Consider the following 21056-nt stretch of genomic DNA (forward strand, 5'->3'; position numbering starts at 1 on the left):
TTTTATTTTTTTAATTTATGTTTTATTACAATAAATCGCAACCGTTTTGTACTTACATTTTAAAGAATTTCTTGGTCCTATTGTGTAAGCATTATTAAAATGCTAATGTTTATCGTCTATATCGTATTAATTATATTTCAATCTGTCTTATCTCATGATAGTGACGTCACTGTCTATGTATTAGTCGCTAGTCAACTATTTCAATTGTGCTGTTCTTGTCAAATCAAACTATTCGTTATTTTCGTCTGACATGGGTTTGATAACTTAATTCGTGAGGTGCCAGATAAACAACATGCAGTTTATTTTTCACTAGTCGAAGGGATTTTACATAATCCTATGTTTTGCGTACAGAATAATGAAATGTCTCTTTCGTAGCGATTGGTAAGATGAATGGTGTTGTGCAAAAGCGAGTTTTCGGATTTCTGTCCGTTTAAGAAGCGGTACGTGGCTGCAGTCCACAAAGCTGAAATTGGGAGTTGCTGTTTATTTCCAGTACGCAGGAGTAGGGAATGTACCTGGTTCTTTCTAAGTTTTATAACGAACTGCCGCTGTAACTGATTGGAAAAATTTTATTAGGGAATTTTTTGTGCGGAGATGTTACTCCGTAACATAGTAATAATAGGCGGGAAGGTCTGATCATAGAAATCGATGAATCTCTTTTTTTAAAGGAGAAAATATAATGAGAAGACGGTTTACCCTTAGCAGAGGGGTTTTACGGGAATCTGTAGAAAAATAAATGAGAAAAATATTGCGTGTATCTGATCCCCGATCGAACGAAAGACACATTACGTGTTATAAAGAGGTGTGTTTTAGACCTCGGACGAACATAATTTCTGATTGTTGACAGATTTACGATGATATACCTAATCTACACTGTTACAATTTTACACATCAAACTATTTAATCAGTGTGATAACCTTCAAAATCCAATTACCGGGGCGTATATAAACATAGTGGATAGTTTACGGGCAGCAGCGAAAAGACGCAATCGTAAGGAATGTGGTACATCGAGATCTACATTAGGCGCTCCTATTTATGCGAAATAATGTGGCTCCAACGAAACAGTGACGGGGATTCGTTCGATCAAATTTTGCCTTGTTTTGGCTTTCACAATTGTAAATATAAGTAAGACTTATTTTTTGCTATTATATCAATTTAGGAAATGTATGCGTTTTCGAAATAAGACCCAAATTTCCTTCTATCGGAAATGCCCGTCCTTTTCAATGATTTTTTCTGTTTTAGAGGACTTATTTACTCTGTTTATCCCTTGTATTTTCATTGCCTAAATAATAATTCAACTTATTGTAATTAGTTAATTAATATTAATTTAATCTTAATGTTTAACTCCTCGTATCTTCCTGTCCAAATTTTATTGTCTTAGTTTTACGCTTGTGTATTTTCAAATTAAATTTATCTACAAGCTTTGTTTGAATTTCATTGTATTTAAATCACTTGTAAACAAATATCCAACCATTCATTGTTCTTATTATACGTCTAGTTCATAATTATTTTTATCATTATTCCTAAAATATTTATTTATTTGTTATTTTTATTTTCCTGTGATATTTTATTTAGGCGATAGTAATATTTATTTTTACGATAAAAATGTTCTGTTTTTATTGATTAATGCGGAAAGTGTAAAAAAACAATCAATGATTATTAACTTTTGTTAAAGAGAATTCATTGGATTGGAATCGTATTATTTACTTAAATTTCGAAGAATTTCTAATTAAATTTTTTTATTAAAATATTTGCTTTTTATATATATTTTTTACGAGTAGTTATTCACTAGTTTTATTATTTTTTTTTTTTTTTATTATCTTTTTCTTTAATAAATGAATGCATTTAATACAGTTTTCATGGAATCACAATAAAACTTAATAGGAAATAACAGAAGGTCAATTATAGCAGAATGAAAACCTTTGTTGTTAGCTGATAATAAGTTAATTTTATTAACACTGGACTACGTAATTGTATAATCTTGCAAATTACGTACCAAATTGTGTTAAATTCAAACAAAACATCTGCATTTTTTACTGGACGTATTTCTTTTATTCCTTTGAAAATGGTATCATTCCGTTATATAAATAAAAAGTAAGAATTTTTTTTATGAATCTTTCGTCCTTGGTTCTGTTTTGTTTGGAATATTTAGTTAAAACTAGTTAAAACAGGTTATAACTCAATTACGAACCCGTGTATCAAGATATTAGATTGTAATACAATAGGCCTTTCCAATCATGATTAAACATCCCTATTAACCCTTTGTGTTTGTTATGTTATTACAATATGTATTTGTATTATTATTGCTTTTATGTATTAAAATATTCAATTTAATTTTTGTTCACCTTTTTTTTATTTGATGATGAGACAAAGATCCATTTTGATAAGTGTTTAAAAAAAAAGTCATAAAACTGAAGCTTTTTGTTTTTATTATTATTAATAATAATACACCAAACATATAATATTCATTTTTCATGAATTATTTGAATTTGATATAAAACTAAACTAATCTAAAGTATCCTTATTCAGATTTTAATGCAATTTTTTGGGTTAATTTAATTTTTATGGAAATCTAGGCTTGGCTTTAAATTAAATTATTCACGGATGTCTGCCAAACTTCTTTTAAGATACTTATGTTTTACGTTTTATCGCTTTGGATGAATATTACGAATTTTTTTTTTTAATTCTCTAGACATCTATCGGTACTAACCATTTTATGAATCTTTTTTATAAATGTTTTTACTCTTTGCAACCAACTGTTGTTTTTTTTCTCTTTTAATTAATATCTTTTTCTTGAATTGAATTTTAGCCAAAAAAATTAAATGATACAAATTATGTTTATAAGAAACATTTTCGAAAAAATTTAAGGACTTCCCGAACTTTTTCAAAGCATTTGTCATAAGTTATTATTTTTTTCTTTTGTTTTACATTTAATTTATATATAGTTAATTTAATTGCATATAGCGAACTACATATAACAATTAAATTAATATATATATATCTGTTATCAAGAACAATTGCTAGCATGTACAGGAACCAAACAGCAACAGTAATAATTGAAGAACATAAGAAAGAAGCCGTAATAAGAAAGGGAGTCCGACAAAGATGTTCCCTATCTCCGTTACTTTTTAATCTTTACATGGAACTAGCAGTTAATGATGTTAAAGAACAATTTAGATTCGGAGTAACAGTACAAGGTGAAAAGATAAAGATGCTACGATTTGCTGATGATATAGTAATTCTAGCCGAGAGTAAAAAGATTTAGAATAAACAATGAACGGCATAGAAGAAATCCTACGCAAGAACTATCGCATGAAGATAAACAAGAACAAAACAAAAGTAATGAAATGTAGTAGAAATAACAAAGATGGACCACTGAATGTGAAAATAGGAGGAGAAAAGATTATGGAGGTAGAAGAATTTTGTTATTTGGGAAGTAGAATTACTAAAGATGGACGAAGCAGGAGCGATATAAAATGCCGAATAGCACAAGCTAAACGAGCCTTCATAAGAAATATAATTTGTTTACATCAAAAATTAATTTAAACGTCAGGAAAAGATTTTTGAAAGTATATGTTTGGAGTGTCGCTTTAGATGGAAGTGAAACTTGGACAATCGGAGTATCAGAGAAGAAAAGATTAGAAGCTTTTGAAATGCGGTGCTATAGGAGAATGTTAAAAATCAGACGGGTGGATAAAGTGACAAATGAAGAGGTATTGCGGCAAATAGATGAAGAAAGAAGCGTTTGGAAAAATATAGTTAAAAGAAGAGACAGACTTATAGGCCACATACTAAGGCATCCTGGAATAGTCGCTTTAATATTGGAAGGACAGGTAGAAGGAAAAAATTGTGTAGGCAGGCCACGTTTGGAATATGCAAAACAAATTGTTAGGTATGTAGGATGTAGAGGGTATACTGAAATGAAACGACTAGCACTAGATAGGGAATCTTGGAGAGCTGCATCAAACCAGTCAAATGACTGAAGACAAAAAAAGTGTGTTTGTATGTGTGAAATAATTTTTTTGTTAAATTGATCTAAGATAAAATTTATAAATTTAATTTTAAATTAAATGCATTCTGAATAGATTCATTTAAGTTACATATTAGCGAATCATTTTTAAAAAAAATTGTTTAAGATGGGCTATAAATATTTAATACAGAGAATGATCTATCCAATTACTGAAAGAATAAACGCTATAGAATCACTTACAAAAAAAATAAATAAATAAAAAATTAAAACCAGTTGCGCCTTTTTATTGTTAAAAACAGTCATCTTCACAAGTTATAAAGGTTACGAATCTGTAGTTACTGATCTATATCTACACTATTATATAAAGAGGAAGAGGATTTTTGATTGTTCGGAATAAACAAAAAAACTAGTCGATCAATCGTAACCAAATTTTTACCCGTGTTTCTTGGTAAAACTGAGTAGTTTTTTTTACATATATTTTATCTCGAAAATAAATAAATATGTGCGTATATAGTAGTAGAAATTTTCCGGTTTAAGAACAAACTTTAATGAATTGAATTAATGGACTGTGAATAGTGAGTGTTCATCATTGTGTGAGCTGAGTTCAAACTGAATAATTTGAAACAATTGTATGAATAATATTAAAAAAATACAGTAATAGAATTAAATTTACGTTAAATAAATTAAAAAAAATCTCTTTAATAATAATGGGCTTCCCGTGGGGCCTGCGTAAGTGTCTAGGGTGGTGAGATATGCGAGCACCTCGTGGGACGCTAGAACAATCTTTACCATCAACTGATGTAACAAACGGGGTGCCCCTGGGTGCTGTTTTGCGAGGTGCAATGGGGTTCTCTTATAATATCTTTGCAAAAAATCGTCCGGTTTTCAAAATTGAAACGGGGTATTTGTTAATCAGTTGAAGGCTAACTTTTGCATCCATGAGGTACACTCAGGATCAAACAGATCACGGTTATTTGGAAATGCATATATATATATATATATATACAAATAAATAAATAAATATATAAAAGGTTTTTCGATTTGTTTGTTATTACATCATGCGAGAACCGACCGTCCGATTACTTTAAAATTTGTAGGATACATTCTTTTTATCCCAGTTTGAAGCCATCGACCGAGGCCCTAGATTCATTGAATGTTAAGATATTAAAAATATTTATTATTTATTCGCCCTCAAGGAGGGTGAAGGTATTCATTAAGGAAAAAATAGATTAATCCTTTTATTTCATCATTATATTTTTGCCACCAAGGCAAAGAAATAAATTGTGAATTTTACGTCGTCAAAGGTGTGTGTACTTTAGTTACCGTAGTTTCTATTATTCCATCTTTTGTAATTTAGTTTCTTTTTCAGGTTTCTATAAAACCTGAATACTATAATCATTATTTATCAGTATTATTCTCACAACCACGAGGATAATGTACAGTGCGGGTCCAGGAAGGGGTAGAGCTCTGTGAGTAGATGGGAATGGCGACCGAAACAAGCCTGCGATGTCCAGGGTGCTGGTCCCCTTGAAAAATTGGGAACGGCGAGCGAAGCGAGCTCTATGGCCATGGGGGTAAGCCCCTTGGCCTAAGGAGGTTCCGAATGGGCTCTGGGATTCGCCTGGGCTGACCTGGGACCATTTTCTGGGTAGATAGGCCGGCCAGAATGTATACACACACACACACACACACACACACACACCTCTAGAGAGAGAGAGAGAGTGATTGTGTGTTACTAAACAAAAAATATCCTTGAGAAAAATGGCAATTTCTTCTTTCTCCATCTGTCTGCCATTTTATTATTTTTATATAAAAATTTATATGTCAAGTTTCGATAGACGAATCACATTAATATTTGGTAAGCGTCTTTATAATAAATCTTTAAAATTAGTTAAAAATCAGGACTAAATACCTTCGGAAATTAGAAAATGGCGGCCATGTTTATTTTTCAATCCATTATATCTCCATAAATATTTATTTTATCAAAATTTATGTTTTTGCTAAAATATTAGGCCTTTTTTTTTTAACAAAATGAAATTTATTTTTTTTTAAATTGGTTAACAGCCGAGTTATGGTAGAAAATTGATGTAATTTTTCTGTCTGTTTTCATTCCACTTTACGTTCAATTCGATGAAATATTAATTGTTTTTATTTATTGTTAATTCTAGCATTGTAAATTAGTATCAATTTAATTAATAATTTTCTCATAATAATAGGCTTAATTATGACACAAAATTACAACATCAATTTTCTCCCATAACTTGACTATTTATTAACAAATTTAAAAAAATAAAATATCATTTTGTTCAAAATAAAAGGTTTAATATTTCAGCAAACAACATAAATTTTATAAAACTAATATATATAGAGATATAACGGATTGAAAAATAAACATGGCCGCCATTGCAATTTGTGAAGGTATTTAGGTCCTGATTTTTTACTAATTTTAAAATTTTATTACTAAGACGCTAACAAAATGTTAATCCGATATCTCTATCCAAACATGAGATAAATTTTTATATAAAAATAACAAAATGGCGGAACAGGGGGAGAACGAAGGAGAAATTACCATTTTTCTTAAGGATATTTATTGTTTAGTTTTATAAGTAGAATCCGAAAAAGTAGCCAGCCCACTATTTTAGAAACACTCTGTATATATATATATATATATATATATATATATATATTTACTAGCCGACCTAAGTCATATAAAATTATACCATCGTATCAAAAGTCATTCTTGCCTGTGAAAAGTTTATATCTGTATATATCCTTTTTTCATTGTTATTTTTGTTATCTAGTGTTAATAGGCTTATGTGTCATACATTTTTTGTTATTATGATGGTAAGTATTGAATATATATATATATATATATATCTGTTTATATGAATTAAAAAACCATTAACGGATTGTAATGTTGAGGTTAAATTACGGTTATTCTTTAATTCGGAAGTAAATTCCTATTTCCGTAATGTTCTTTTTTCAACCTCTTTTAGCATTTACTGATGATGTTTTACGGGAAGTTATATCAGAGAATGAAATTTCTTATGTAACTAGATATATAGTATACAAAAAAAAAAAACATTCGTTTTCTAAATTCATAACATTAAGTTGTACTACATTAAACGATTTGTTAAATTGTTAAAGATTCTGAGATGTTATTTTTTTTATCTTGTTATTTGTTACTTGGACGCTTGGTAATTATTATTACTATTATTATTATTGTTGTTATTGCACCTTTCTCTTCTTCTTCTTGAAGGTAGGTTACAGCTATCTGACCGTTATTTACAACTAGTCATTTGTCAGTTTCCGTTACTATATAACTATTAACCAGAAATAACACTATATTTTAACACTAGATTTTTTTTTTACTATCGTATTTTTTGTATTAACATTTCCGGTTAACATATAATCTAAGTTATTTTAACGTTTGCAAATTTAAAAATAATTCTACTTTGTGATTATTTTTTATTTATGTTTATTAAAATAATTTTTTTCTGAGATTAAAGTAAAAAAATATCTATTTGGTTGAATATAGGTTGCCAATTAAATTATAATTAAAAACGTTATATTAATTTTTATTAAATTATGTAAACTTACTTTTTTTGAATAACACGGTGCTTTATTTAATGAAGAAAGGTATTCAATCTTATGTATAAAGCCGAATGTTTGTTCCTCTGTCCGTCTGTATGTTTGTTCTGGAAGCACGCGAGAACCAACCGACCGATTCCTTTTAAATTTGTCGGATACATTCGTGTTATCTCAGGTAAACTTTTAAGCTACAGACCGAAGCCCTACCCCCTTGGAAGTGAAGCTGTTAATTAAATAATTCATTAAAGAAGAAAAAAAATTAATAAATAATTAAAACTTAATTTCTATCACCATGGCAACACAAATAAATTTTGAATCTTTCGTGGTCAAAGCTCTGTCTGCTTTAGTTACCGTTTCGAAGTCGAGTGTTGTAAGGTTCAAATTCCTTGTAAAGGCAGGTTACTTTTTTACGGATTTGAATACTAGATCGTGGATACCGCTGTTCTTTGGTGATCGGGTTCCAATTAAGAGAAACGGCCGACCTGAGACTACAACACTACACTTCATTTACATTCATGCATATCATCCTTATTCATCCTCTGAAGTAACACCTTACGGTGGTTCCAGAGGCTAAACGGACAAAGAAAGACTAGTTACTATAATTACTATTATTTTGTCTTTTTTAATTTAGTATCTTTTTCAGGTTGCTTTAAAGCCTGAATATTTTAATTGTTATTTATCAGTATTATTCTCATAATTATGAGGAAAATGAACACTGCAGAGGTCCTGACTTGCGAGCAAAGCGAGCTCTGCGGCCCTAGGATCGTCCCCGGAACCATTTCTGGGATGCCCTGGGGTGCCCTTGGTTCGGACCCGGGGCTTTCCTGCAGCGACCTGGCTCACGGGATCCAAGGGGCGTAGCTCCCTGTCTAGTTTTAATTATTAAAAAAAACATACAAAAGTAAAATAATATAAGAAATCGTGATAACCACAACTTATATAGTTTATATATTTTCCATTTAAAACACCTTGAAATAGGCAAATAATCCTTTATAAATTCTTATGCGTAATGTATGTACATAAAATTTCCTTTTGTAAAATTGTTTTGCAGTAACCATTAGGAATAACTTCAACAATCAGATTCTACCTTCACTATCACCGAACTCGTCTTCGGGCAAAAGTATTTCTATCTTTCAATATTTAAAAAAGTAATTTTTTATATATTCATGCCACACATAAAAAAAAACTTTCAAATAATTTTTACCCGGCTAAATAATAATTATTTGTGTAAATAATTTTTACACACACACACACACATAAAGCATTCTGTGTTGTCTAAAATATTTTATTCTACGTATGTCGAGTGTATTGTACCTATAATATGTTTCCTTTATGAGAAATAACATTAACGATTTAAATGATCAGTAAGTATTAATTTATTATTAATATTCTCAAAATTCATAAATTTATATATAAATAATTAATAATTAAATTTGTCAAATGAGGTAGTTACTCTAGTTGAAAATACGGTACGTGTCAAGATTTTAGTAAAATCTTGTTACGTAACAACATTTTTCGTAAAAACTATAAATTAAAGTAACGTTTTATTATTTAAGTTAATGTGTTTGTAATAAAATATATTTTTTTCATCGATTGATCTCTTATATTGTATATTTTTATTATGGTTATTCTTTATCGCATGGTTACTTGCCTTTAGGCAGGTCCATTGTACCATTTTAGGAAACACGTTCTTCCTTCACTGATACTCTTTTTGGCAATTAAAACTTGAGCTCCCATTTCCTTTTGATTCGTCAATTTTTACTTTTCTTTCTGAATCTTCTACGGCAACGTTTTAATCATTTAGTTTCCTCTTTGAATATGTCCCATGTTACAAATAATATTTTCAAAAATTTTTGGAATAATTTTACTCTTACTTTTAAAGTAAGGTAAGTACGGTGTTTTGAATGTGGCTACTAAAAGCTTTGTTTCCTAAATCCTACAAAAATATGTCCATAAGGTTTTTGACTTTAATGTAACTTTATAATAATAATAATATATATATATATGTACATAAATATATATTTTTATACTCGTGTGTATATATATATATATATATATATATATTGTCATACTCTACTTAAAATAAAAATTATGATTGCAGTAATTATAAAAATAGACTTCCGTATCTCGTGACGAAATAATATAAATCCTAACTGAAGGAAATATACTGTTTTTTCTAACAATGATGATTGCGTTATTTCATTGTAGTAAGAAAGGAATGTATTGCATCTTACGTCGTAACGTTGTGTCGTTGTCGTTTATCTTCGCATAATATTCCAATTTTTGTGTCATCATTTTGTAGAAACAGTTAGTCAATGATATAACAGATTAAATAATTATTATTTTATTTTTCTGGTCTCAGTGGCAAGTATAAAATTTAAGTTGTATCTATGCTTTAATTGAAATTAATTTCATCGTGCTACCTTTAAATTTTATTACGAATGTATTGTAAAATACCCTTCATTTTAATTATTTATGTCTATTCGGGCATCATATAAACCGATTTTTATAAAACTAAATAAATTCGAATTAAATCCCATCTTTGTGCTAATTTATATTAAAAGCGAGTTTCATTCGATGAAATTTAACATTTAAATTTATTCTGCCTAGAATGTATTTTTAAAAAAAAACTTTATTAAAAGTAGAAGACAGACTCTGATTTTAAAATGAAACACTAGGATGTAACCTTTCGTCTTTGTTTCCAAATTGTACATAAAAGAAGAAATCGAAGAAAGATTTGAGAGTGCCGTGTAATTGTCGAAGAAGAAAAGGTAAAATTTTTAAAATGTTCAGATCACATTCTAGTTTTAAAGAAATCGACAAAAAACTCTAAGCAAGCCGTTTAGAGTTTTTTGTCGATTTAATGCTGGGAGAGAAATTTAGTTTAAAAATAAGTAAGAATAAAAAAAGGATAATGAAACGCATCAGAAAGAAGATTAATGAGGAATTAAACATTAAAGTATAAGAATATAACTTATTAGATATTGCAGAATTTTGTGTTTTAGGAAATATAATTACAAAGGATAACAAAGAACGGAGAAATTTAAAACGGGCATAAGTAGAGGAGAAGCGCTTTTCTGCAGAAAAGAAGTCTGCTGATACCTAATATACATTTAAGAATTAGAAGGGTTTGCTTTAAAATTTTTGTGTATTGAAACATATACAATAGGAAAATAAATATAATTTTGTTCTGATCGATACACAATAATACATTACGTAGATCACGAAAGGAATGGGTAGATATCCTATTCTACGGATAAAAAGAGGAATCGTCTCAGCATTTGCTAAATAAATAGATTTAGGCAAATTCTGGTAAAATCTTGATTGCAGCATCATCACAAAATACAGAGTTAGTTATAAAATAAAAAAAATAGTTGTAATTAAAATGCATAGTAATTATTTAAAACGTATGAAATAATGTTACACGCGCATATGAAGATATTAAATGTAAAAAAATAATAATGTTGACATTTCAGTTTTAATGAAAAAAACTGACGACCAGTTGTAGAACAACTGTGAGTTGTTTCTGATCCACGGCTTATACACACAATTTAATTTATAATATTTATAATTTTAGTTATATACAATATTTTTTCGTTTCTTTAATTCAATGATTCTAACAAAACCGCACGCGCTTACCGTATTTAATTCGTGCGGGTGTGGCGGTACAAGCGGCGACAGTTCGGTAATAACTAAAATGATGTAATTTCACAACTTTCATAGAACAAATTTCGCTTGTACGGTCGGCAGACCGGTGTAGTCGCGAGGTTTAACGCACCAGGTACTGAATCGTCCGGGCGATCGAGTTGGAGACCCAGCCAGACCGAGTTACTTTTTTATACTTTAAATATTATTCATTTCTTTAATTCTACCATTCATCTGTGACGTCACAACATAACAGACGACTACAACAGCATTTTTTGGGGTAGGAGTGCGATTTTGCAGTAATTTTTTTGCAAGTGTTGTTATTTTTTAATTGTTAAAAAATGTAGTTGAAAAATATGGCCTTAATTAGGCGAAATCTCGAGATACTGAGGGTGACCTTGCTGTACAGCTTCACCCCTTGACCTTTTAAGTTGAAAATTGAATGGCATCAATGCCCCCATTTATAGAAGTACTCTGACCAAATTTGGTCAATATCAGGTGATTTAGGGGCTAACACCGAACACATGTACATAACGAACATTAACATCCGGAAAATTTCCACCCTTTTTTTTTAATTCCTTCGGTATGAAAACGTTAAGACCCAGTGAACACCGTATATGCCCAAATTGGACCGATTAAATACTTTCCCTTGTAGAGCTATAGCTCTGCTAAAGCGCTATCTAGACGGAATAATAATAGATTATGTATAGAAATTCCCGACGAAATCACTCATTAAAGCATACGATTCAACATTTCGTAGATAATGTTTTAATTCTAGGTAGTCCTGAATCTTTCTACCCCTAACAAACTACGGCGCCTTTGTTATGGTCCTCACCAATTTATTTTTGAAAAATATCTGAGACATAAGTTTATTTATACGTTGAACGGTATGCAAAAAAATTAAGGTTGTTTAAAATGGTTTTTAAAGTATTTTAATTTTTTAGTATTTTAATTAAAAAATTTTAGAAAAACCTTTAAAAAACAATTTATTATTTAAAAATACGACAGGAAGATAATGTTTTTGTAAAATAAAATCCTTTAATAGTTTTTAAAATAAATTGATGAAAGATTTTTTAAAACGGTTCGATAATTTGTTAAGCATTCCAACGGAATCGTAATAGGGCTCTTTCTTATAAGCCAAAAAATTGTATTTAGTTACACAAAAAATCTGTTTCGGTAGCTGGAAAGCGAAGGTAAAAATCACTGGTGCTAAGTAGGGATAAAAAAGATTTCCACCTTAAAAGTTAAAAAAAAGTTCAAATTTACTCAGTACAACAATGGTTTCATGTGAAAAAAAGTTTCACATGTTTATCATTCGACAAGCCCCATCTTATAACAATTCCAACAATATTTTGGTCACCCATTGCCGTAAGGGTTGGTCATGTCAAAAATTGTTTCAGGCAAAAGTTTTCGGTAATGTTTACTGGACCACTTTAAACCGATTCGATACTGTATTTATTAAGGGAGGTATGATTTTTTTTTTGTCTTCGAAACCCCATTTTTTCCACCTCCATGTTTTTGGTGATATCAAAAAACTTAACTTTAACAAGTTTTAGGCCCTTATCCAAAGAATAGTAAAAACGTTAAACGATTTGGATATTTTACTTAAGAAAGTTATAGCTATATTTTGTTTTTTCGAAAAAGCTCTTCCCCCCCCCCCCCATTTCCACCCCTATGGTCCGATTTTGCTCATTAACGAACTCGACCGAGATTTTGGGTTGTTATATTTGACGTATCAATTTGAAAGTGATTGGCCCAAAATTACGACAGTTATCGTGTCCACAAGAAAGTGAAAATATATATATTATTATTATGATTTTACGGCCAACATGGGACCACTTAAGTCAATTTTAGTTAGATCTTTTCTGAGAAAAGCGTGTTATTTTACTCTTCCGAGCTGCCCAATATTTCTTCATCCGTTCAGATCGTGCTTTCTTTTCTTCATCTGTAAACACCCTCTTCGTTGTATTTTGTCGTTTAACTATCTTTTGTTTAAATCTAATGTTTTTGTCTTTTAGCTCTGTAATTTTTCCAGTTTTATTCTGTAGGTCGGTCACGGAAATTCCCAATCTTTCGTATCTTCTCTAATTTCTTTGATCCATCCTACTTCTAGTTTTTGGAACCAGAGCTTTTCAATGATATTTCTTGACAGTCTTGTTTCCGGTGTCCTTATGAGATGACCAAAGAAAGAGATTCTTTTTTTCCGCATAGTATCAGTAACAGGCTCTATTTCTCGATATACCACCTCATTTGGCACAATCCACCATCGCCTTCTTGTTGGTGTTTTTTTTTATTGATACACATTCTGACAATTCTCCTCTCTATTTTCAGAATTTTATCAATTCGGTTTTTCTGAGTGATTTTGAAAAGGGTCTCGCTTCCGTAGGTAACTTCTGGCTGAACTACAGTTTTATAGTGTTTAAGTTTTGTTTTAGCAGAAAGGCATTTTTTGTTATACGTTGACCAAGTTAATTTTTGGGATTTAATCATTTTATTTGTCCTGTTTTGCCATGTCTGGGGTATTTGAAATAACAGATAAATATATGCTTCGTATGAAATGCAAAGTTATATCGAAATTTTCCGGAAGTCGAATCATGGTACCCATTACAATACGTAGCTTTCTTATGAAATCTACCTAAAAAATAAGAAAAAGGTTAGTGGCCGTTTCATATAGGGTTTTTCAAAATGTTACATTATCTCATTTAAAAGTTGAGATAAAAATTGAATTATTAAATTTATTACATAAATGTATCTTAGTACTTACTTAGTTATGCACTTTTTATTGCCATTATTTACATTTTCCATGTATCACGAACGTAGAGCGTGTACCCTTTAGGGGTTATGCGTGCCTCAGTTAGCAAGTATCGGAGATATTGTTTATTTAAATATTAAAATATTTATTTGTTTTAATTATATTCCCATTGTTGATTTATAATCCGTATACGTTACTAATTTATTGTATGAAATTATTTATTTTTTTTTTAATCAGTTTATATTTTATGAATCTGTATTATAGGCGTACTTTTCTAAATATATTTATGAATAACTACATAAATCAAGACCTTGAATTATGATTTACATAAATTGTTTTTCTTTACGAATAATTACTCGTTATTCTTAATGTTATATTGTATTTGTTTATATATTCTGTTTTTTCATATACAAATCATTAATATATTTTACGCAAATTGATTTTATTTATTTTATATTTATACATCAATTTATTTTATATTATAGCTATTAAATATATATTTATTAAAGTTACACTAATAAATTTTAGGTGATCGGTCTTTTTATCATATTATGTTTTTACTACTAATTACACATAAATGTTTTAAAAATGTAATAATTTTACGATAAATTATAACAGTAAGTTTAATATTTTTATTAAAAGTAGTGCGTAATAGTACAATACATAACAAGCCTATAATGGTAGTCATTTATGCACGAGTGCGAAATAAGATACGACACCAGTCTTGGCGAGTAAAGTAAGCTTCGCAAGAGTACATTTTTTTTAATTAAAAAAAAAATACTATAAACAATACATCTTTGTAGCAATAGGTAATTTTAGTAGTACGTTCTGTCTTTTCTTTAATATCGGTCGGTGTTAAAGATATTTCTTCCTCAGAATCCGACATAATTAATAAAAGGATAAACAACGTAATATAGAAACTTAGTTAACTATCGGTGTACTTCCAAATTAAACTCTATTAGCTAACTACTAAGTCGGGTTAAAAACAAGGTAAAAAAACAGCTGTGTGAAGTATTTTATTTTTTTGTAAAAACTCACAGTCTTTTTAGTACTACTAATATTGCGAACAAGCGAAGCAAAACTGTGCTGTTCCATAATTATTCACTTAAAAGTAGAACTAGGCGCGGGATTCGCGCTTCCGCGAGCTCGGTTAGCTAGTTCAGAGGGCAACGATGTAGGACATTTAAGATGTCCGGACGAGGCCTACAGAGAAGGCAAAAGCTGAGTTTAAGAATCACCGATGTCGATGTCTACCTGTGCATTTACATCGGTGGCATCCCAACGAGGCTTAGCTTATTAGTATGAGATGTAAAAAGTTAAAGGGCGAAAGACAACTCCCGTTAAAGCCCATCATGGCTATGAACGGGAGGGGGGGTGGTGTGGCGACCGGAAGCGTCCCAAGGCGGGTATCTTCCTCTACGGGGTTGGAATGTGGTTCCATAATTATTATATCTGTAAAATTTACAAACAAACAAAATTATCAGAATTGATAATCCTCTCCAACAGCGCAAATCTGGAAAAAAATGAATTTATAAATTACATACCTTTTTCTTTCCTGAAACAGATTGCTGGAGAAAAAATGGAAAAAATTATCTAAATTCCTAATGTTCCTATCCACTTATGTTTTTTTTTTAGGGGGGGAAGGAGGTAAAAACGCATTTTTGAAACCGAATTTCACTTAGTAACCAAATAATATTCTAAAGTAAATAATTCGTAAAACAAAGGTAAAAAACTTTGGCTGTGAAATTCCAAAAAGGTATTTTTCATACGAATATATATTTTTTTTTGTTATAGATGAATCTGAGAATTGCCATTTACGCACCCCCCATAAATGGGGGAGTGTCGAACTCGCACGGGTTCGGCTAGATGTTATTAAGAGCTTATGTGGTATAAGTGGTATTAGATTTAAGTCTAGTATTAGGGCAAAGGGCATGCGCTGGGAGGCACAGGGTGGGGTACCTGGACCTCCCAATGGGTATGCTTAGTTTAAGTTTTAAATTAGGAAGCCTGTGTGCTTCATTTAGTCATAAGATAGATGTGGGTGGGAAAGACTTGTGCTGGGAATATGTGGAGTCCTCAGCAGCTTCCAATTGGCAAGCACTTCCTTCGTGACCTGCGTGTCATTGGTAGGCTAGGAATTGAGGACTTATGCTGAGTGGTAGTGGAAGGATGCCTTTCACTGCCACTCAATGGGTAAGCAGATAGTCATAGGCAGCGTGCGTGCTGCGATGTAGTTGTTAAGAGTGCTGTGTTGGACGTTCGCTGGGTGTGGAGGATAGGGAGTTTATCACCCATACTCAGTCGGCATGGTTAAATAAAATTAGGTGATGAGCCTGCGAGCTCGTATAAGGAAAGGACTTGTGCTGGTCAGGTGAACCACCTGACCAATGGGCAAGCAAAGATTATGTTAAGTTAGTATAAGTTAATTTAGGCGGCCTGCGAGCTGCACTATTATGTGTGATTAGAATTAAGCTAGATATAAGGTAGATTTAAGCGAGTTGCTTCCACCCAGTCGACGTTTACTTGTAACGGGGTGTTACAAGTCGCGCCCTGGGGGGGAAAAAGCCCGGTCCACTGCGTAAAAGGGATGGAAAGGTTAATCTAATAAAAAAAAGCAGTGGGCAGGGCATGGGGACGAAGCGTGGCGACGTTTAGGGCCAGGGAGGCAGCCCTACTGTGGAGAGGGTTCAGGTCCACCTGACATGTAAGAGCAAGGTAGGTCGGCTACTCGATGAAGCACTGGGGACCCTCGAGGTAACGAGATGGGTCGCGAAGGGTAATGGGGACATGTAGAGGACATGTTGCCCAATATAGGATAGGATGGTGAGGGTAGCCCTGCGGGGGAGGGGGTCATGGGCATGCCAGAAGAGGGATGTCTGTGGTCTCTGTCGATACCGTGGGGACCCCGTTGCGAGAAGCCCTAGTAGAAGGGCCAAGCTAGAGGGTGGTAGTCTGCTGCCACGGCATGCCTATGGGAACTGCGTTTGCTTAACGGCGGGGACCGGTTAGCTTATGTGTACCCGCATAGGAGTTTTAGATAGGACTAAAACTCCTATCTCACCGTTTCTCCTCCTCCGGGGTCGGTCCTACAGTTTAAGCATTGCGCGGGCCTAGGAGGTGCCTTTATGGTCCAGAGTCCTCGTGCTTCATCACCTTCGCCCATCCGCACAAGTACGGGCGCACGATGCCTCCACAGGGGGCAAATGTTTTTTTTTTTTCTTAATCCATGTCAAATAATTTTTTTAGTAGAATATATTTCCTGCGAATAAATGAAAAACTATTTTTTGTCGAAAAAAATGAGAAAGTTCCTTCCACATTAAAATAAAATTTACAAAAAATTCTATAATTTTAAGGAAGTTTTTTTTTGTTGTGTTAATAATATATTTTGCACAGATTTTTTTTACGAAATATCGAATTTTATTGTAATATTATTTTCTTGTATTATTATAAATATATTCACACGTATTTATTTAATAAGAGAAGAATTTATTTATCCATTAACATTATATAATCAGCTTCCGCGAAGAAAAAAAAGCAACACTGTTATTCGGACTTTCTCTAATTCAGGGCAATTTTTCTCCTCAATTAGTTCGAATTAGTAAGGATTTAATGTAGTTAATACAATAAAATTATAGTGTTATAGATTATATAAGCAATTAATTTATTTTTCTTTTTTTTAAACTTATTGTTATTAATTTTATTTGTTTTTTATTTCTTAGGTGAATGGTGAATTATTGAAAACATTGGATTTCTTATAATGTGAGTTGTATTTACTATTATTTTATTAATTATAGTGAATCTTTTTTTAATTATTATTATAATAAAACGTTTGATGAAAAAAATAACGGAAATAATACTCGAATAATTTTTTAAATATATTTATTATAAAATGGGAATAAAAAGTCTTCCTTCATGTTTATTTATCTGTATGTACATCATGGTTTTCGTTATGGGTAGCATTTTAATTCATATAGATTATTTTTTGTAGATATAGTATTGTTTTTTTTTTTACAAAAAATTTGTGTTTTTACAAAACGTGTTTTGCAAAAAGTCTAAAAACTATATGATACTTATTTTTTTCCAATTAGTCTATTTTATCCGGTTTATTATTTAATTGTATTAATTTCCCGAGTATATAGTTATAATATACAGCCGTAATACATAAAAGAAAGGTAATCTGATTAAATTTTGCATGACGGATTGTTTTTCAGATTTTTAATTTAAAAAACACAATTTTACTATTGAAAAGTTCCTGAAGGATGTATTGTTTTCCTTGTTATCTCTTGACCGAATAAACCAATTTGAATGAAATTTGCTAATATTATTTCCTTGTATGAGCCAATAATCTCATTGTATTTTGGTCACAATTAGTCAAAAGAACAATATAAAACTTAAATGAACATGGGTTCCGTATCTCAAACTTTAAGCAAAGGACAAGTAAATTTTCTTGCGTAATTCAGTGCTTCTTAAGTACCTAATACACTTTCGGATGGTGTTTGATCTTATTCTAACTCTTTATCTTTATAAGGATTATAAAGAGTGGGGGGGAATCACTTTCCTTTCGTCATTTCTGGACTCTACATCACGTATTACATTCCGTTGCATTTATTAACACTTGAGTTATACGTTTGGACTGATTCAGACATGGCGGATATAAATTGCATAATTTATTTTCGGTCAAATTTCCCGGCTTAAGAGTTATACATCTCCTTGTTGACTTTTTTAAAATAACTTTAAAATGTCTTTCTTATCTTATATGATATATATCTATTTTATATTTATATATATATATTTATATTTATATTTATATATATATATATATATATATATATATATATATATATATATATATATATATATATATACTACTCGATCAATCTCAACCAAATTTTTACCCGTGTTTCTTGGCAAAACTGAGATGGTTTTTTATTTATATATTTCATCTTGAAAATCTCGAAGAACCAACCGATCGATTTCTTTCAAATTTTCAGGTTATATTCGTATTATACCACGAACGCTTTAAGCCACAGACAGAGGTACTAGCTCCCTTGAAGGTTAAAATATTAAAAATATTCATTATTTCTTCACCCACAACGAGGATGAAGTTGTAAATTAAAGATATCATTAAGGGGAAAAAAAGATTAATCCTTTTACTTCATTATTATATTTCTGTATCCATAGCAAAAAAATAAGTTATGAATTTTTCATCGTCAAAGGTGTGTGTGTGTGTGTTTACTTTAGTTATCATAGCAGCTGTTATTCTGCCTTTTGTAATTTAGTTTCTTTTTCAGGTTTCTATAAAGCCTTGAATACTATAATTTCTATTTATCAGTATTATTCTTACAATTATGAGGATAACGAACAGTGCGGGTGTTCAGTTAGTGGATCCATCTGGGTAGAAGCGAGCTCTGTGGCGCTGAGGTAGGCCCCGCAGTCACAGGAGGCCCTGCGAAGCCCCTGACTTGACTGCGGGTTCACCTGGGCCCTGAGGGTACAGGTTTTGGTTAGTAGGGCCGGCTAATTCGATTTTATTAATAATACAAATAACTGTCAAACTTGGTTTAATTTTCCAGTTGGAATTAGTTCAATTAGGTAATAATATTTTTTATATTTGATATTCCCCTCCCCACCCCTCCGCGACGTTTAGTGTATAAATTTAACATTTTATTTTCTATTATAATATATTCGTGTGTTTGTATATATTACGTATGATGATTCATCATTTCTTTAATAGAAACAGTCATTGTTGTGAAATGTTTTAGCTACAATAAGCTTTGGGGAGTATTACTCCAAACTAATTATTAGTTAGGTGGTATATTTCAGATTTTTATTCGATATGTAATCGTATGACATGTCTTCGTTTTAAATAATCGTAGATTTATTGGAATATTTTATTAAATAGCTTTTTTAATAAAAATTAGTATTGTTGTATTAATGATATCTAATATATATGTATTTTATGAAATCTTATATAATTACAATATATACTTATGTAAATGTATAATACATTTAAAATAATACTTAGTCATAGTTGTTTATTTGGAAATTAACCAATTTTATATTGCTTATAACCGTGTAAAGGCCATGTATACCTATTATAGATAGCCTTTAGGAAGAAGTCAATTTATTTTGTTTGTTGCTATGCTTTTTAATTTGTATGAGTTAGTAAATCTTCTCTTTAAGGCGCACGTGTTTATTATTAGACCTTCACTTTTATTGTTATTATATATCTTAAAATAACTACATTTATGTTCTGATAAGTTTAAATAAGAATTTTAATCATCTTTTGACAATTATGTCTATTTTTCATGCACAATTATTTGTAAAGAAAATATAATTTTTTTTGTTTTAAATTTTTTTTACTGGTAATTGTAAATAGCAGTTTCATATTTACCTTAAAAAAAAATCATTCGTTAATTTATTTTTATTTATTATTGTTACTTTTTTATGATAAAACAGCAAAATAAATAATTCATTCTTTATGTTTATCTTTATGTAAAAATTATCTAATTAGTCAGTAACGTAATGCAAATGAAAAATAATAAATTCAGATAAAATATTATTGATTTTAGTATCACTAAAGTGTATAGCCCTATACTAATAATTTTATATATTTTCTTGCTCGTCTTAAGTAAACATTAATCTGTTCTCAGAATAATTTAACAATCACACTCCGATGGCCTATTTTAGTTAATTAGTACACCAATAGTTTTAGATTAATTTAAACAAATAAACAAACATTGAGTAATTCATTGAAAATATTCATCAGGATGAGGAACTTATAAATTTTGTTGTTTTTTTTCTTTATGAATAAGGAAAAATTATATGAGTATTAATGAAAAAGATAATTTAGGTAATAAATTACTGCCTGTAATTGCTGTTTAGCTATATCATTTATCACAGATGAACTTCTTTTCTTTTGAAAAAAAAAACAAAAAAAATTACATATTTTTTTGAAAAACCTTTCCAAAAATATTAAAATCTTTGTAATTATTTGAAATAAACAATTAATTTCACGGTCAAAATAATGAACATTTTTTTTATGTGAAATACAACAGCTGTGCACTCTTTTCCTCTTGAGGAAGTAACGTAATATAA

General features: G+C 30.5%; 1 protein-coding gene across 2 annotated transcripts in view; it reads left to right on the plus strand.

The window, feature by feature from the left end:
- The window catches only part of LOC142328224 (uncharacterized), an 890790-nt gene that overhangs the window by 612421 nt on the left and 257313 nt on the right, over positions 1-21056 (plus strand). For both annotated transcript variants that reach the window (XM_075371822.1, XM_075371823.1), the window contains one exon: positions 17678-17717. The gene's annotated coding sequence lies outside the window, so the exon portion shown is untranslated. The remainder of the gene's footprint in view (positions 1-17677; positions 17718-21056) is intronic.

Source organism: Lycorma delicatula, chromosome 7 (genome assembly GCF_047948215.1).
Source record: "Lycorma delicatula isolate Av1 chromosome 7, ASM4794821v1, whole genome shotgun sequence".
Taxonomy (NCBI): domain Eukaryota; kingdom Metazoa; phylum Arthropoda; class Insecta; order Hemiptera; family Fulgoridae; genus Lycorma; species Lycorma delicatula.